We start from the raw sequence: 3,022 nt of genomic DNA, 5'->3' as shown, positions 1-3,022 counted from the left end.
ATTACCAATTTAACAAGAATAAAACATTAACAATGTATTTGAACATTTCTATGAGGGTTCTGAACATAATTTATAATTTAATCTTTGAATACTAAGGGCTATTGTCATGAGCTACATTGAACAATAAAGCTCTAAGTGTCTATCGAGGCACACAGGGCTGTTTTCACCCACACTAAATGACTCCAGGCTGCTGTGATTTGAGTGTTAGGGTCATTTTTAGTTTTTCTTTCTCCCACCTGCTTCTGACTACTGTCAACATTCCTTCCTCTAGCTAACTTAAACGTCTTTTAAATTGGTGCTTTTAGTGCGGTAGGCTAAAATGCCAGTCACATGGTCCCAATACAGTCTATTTAAAACAGAGGGAAACTGGCTCTTTGACAACTTGAGGAATCCTCTTAAAATTGATGAGTTTTAGAGGTTAGACTTTATTTAACAACTACTTGACCACTCAAGATTTTTACACATTCTCAGTTCCATATAACTTAATAAAGAACAGCAAAGGCATTATTGAAGTCACTATATAGGAGGTATTGCTAAATACATGTCTGAAACTTTTTCAGAATTGCTTTTATCCATTCATTCAAAAGTATTTTTGAGCATCTAGTGTGCACCAGAGAATGTTCTAGGTGCTAGGGATACAGCAATGAACAATACAGACAATGGCCAAACTCCCTCAGAATTTACATTCTAGTTGGGGAGAGAGGCAACAGGCAAAGATAAAGCGGTACTATAAAGAGAAAAGAAAACACTGTAATAGAGTGATTAGGATGGGGAGCAGCATTAGATAGGATGGTGTATCTGTCGGGTCTGTTCAGAAAAGGAAAACCACTAGGATCTCTCTCTCTCTCACACACACACACACACACACACACACACACACACACACTCAATTTTAAATATATAAAATAAGGGATTTATTATAGGGATTCTAGGGGGCTATTCCTTCTGTGTCTGGCAAGTGAGAGGGAAGATGAATGCAAAGCGGGGAAAGCAAAGACGCACTGGGACCTGCCAGGATGAGCAAAACCCATGGGAATTGAGTGGAACTCATGAGAATGGAGTGGACGTCTCCACCCTCGAGAATGGGGTTGTCCTGCACAACCCAGCACCCTTTGTCATAGAGTAATACACACATCTGGCCCAGGAGTCAGAGAAGCTGAAGGAGGTGACCCAGTAGGAGCTGGTGTTCTGTGGACCTGGCTGCTGGCCCACAGACCAAGAAGGTGAACCAGCAGATAAGCAATAACCTGGGTGAGCAGCAACAGTGCGGGCCTTGCTTGGACCTTTCAATTTTAACAAGAATCTGGATCTGGCTACTTTACTTCAGCCCACTAAATCTTACTCCAAACATCTCTTTGACCCATGCTATTCTGGAATTATGCAGAGGTAATTCTGAGAAACATATCTCCAGCTTAGCTACATTGGCCTCATATAAATCCACCACAAATGGTCAGAGGTCTCTGAAAGATATCTGAGCTGACAACTTGAAGGATGAGGATTCAACCATGCAAACACATCAAGATTTGGAAGAGAATATTCCGGGCAGAAGAAATAGCTAGTGCAAAGGCTCTGAGGCAGTGATATAAATGAGGTATTTTTGGATGATGAGACTGGGGCATAGTGAGAGGGAGAGTGGTATGAAATGAGATCAGAGATAGAGGGAGGGACCAGATCACGTGGGGCCTTGTAGAACATGGTAACGAGCATGAGTCACTTTTTTCTAAGTGCAACGAGAAGCAAATGGAGAGTTTTTAATAAGACAGCAGTAGTTTGATCTGATTTACATTTCTAAATTATTTTAAAATAATTTCAAATATAAAAGGCATCAGGTTAGCACAAAGAACTCCATCATCCAGGTGATTTCCCTTTGCTTTGTGGAGACTGGGCTGTAGCGGGCAGGACCACCCCTTCCACAACTCCAAGCTTCTTGCTCTTCTTCTATGTAACTGTCACTCCTAGAGCACAATGTGCATGATGCCCTTGGAGTTGTGCAGAGAAGGCACCCAAGTGTGGAAGCAGCAATATTACAGAACTACTGCACAAGTTCAGTTTTCAGATCTCATTGGAAAACCAATCTCATTATTTTAGTCTCAATTCATAAATACATGTTGGAACAAAAATTGGTATTACCTCTTCAGATCTAGTCTCAAATTTATTGGCTATATCAAATCACTTCTCAAAAACAAAGAACCTTAAAGATTTGACACCACTGAAGCTATTTAAAGTGAACGTGTCATAAATAATTCTAGATTTCCAAAAAATTTCCAGAGAATATGCATAGCCGCCTAAAGGAAACATGTTGAAGGGGCCAATGTTTATGCTGATGTATAGATTCTAGTCTCCTTATGTTAGAATTGGCCTTAGACTTGTATATCTCCCATTTTCATCAGAAGTGGCTTATTTTACTTGAGATCATTAAAATTTTTCTTAAAGCAAGCTCTTCTGCCTGGATTCTCTCTCCCTGCTAGCAATACTGTCTGGCTGAAAGCCAGGTGTTCAAATATTGAGGGTACACAGATGGTCAAGCTCATTTCTGATTTTCAGCACAATTCCAGGTTTAATGTTAAAAATCAACAGCTAAAATTAACTATGGATAGCCATTCATTCTCACTAAAATTTAACCCATCATCTAATAGGTACTAATTAAATCATGAGGGGTAAAGTAGAAAAGTGAAGGAAAGTCAGGTGACTATGGGGAATCATTTATCCTCTCTCTTATACTCAGTTAAAGGGGAGTGTGGTTACAGCACTAGAGCTTAGGGATGAGTGTGAAGGGCCTGATGCACAGTAAGCACTCAATTAAATAGGGGCTAATATTATTATACATGTCAATAAAAATAAACACCACTATATATATACCTTCCTAAAAGAAGAAACAAGATGCTTCTGGAAAAAAAAAAAAAAGCTCTCGAGAGACCACTCATCTTCTTTAAGAAAAAATGTAAAAATATCAATAGATTTTTAAAAAAGCATTATCTGACAGAGAAAGAAAAGTAGAAAACTTTTGATCTTTAATTAGCGT

Source organism: Eschrichtius robustus, chromosome 18 (assembly GCF_028021215.1).
Source record: "Eschrichtius robustus isolate mEscRob2 chromosome 18, mEscRob2.pri, whole genome shotgun sequence".
In the NCBI taxonomy this organism is placed as follows: Eukaryota; Metazoa; Chordata; class Mammalia; order Artiodactyla; family Eschrichtiidae; genus Eschrichtius; species Eschrichtius robustus.
This window is presented reverse-complemented; position numbering follows the sequence as displayed.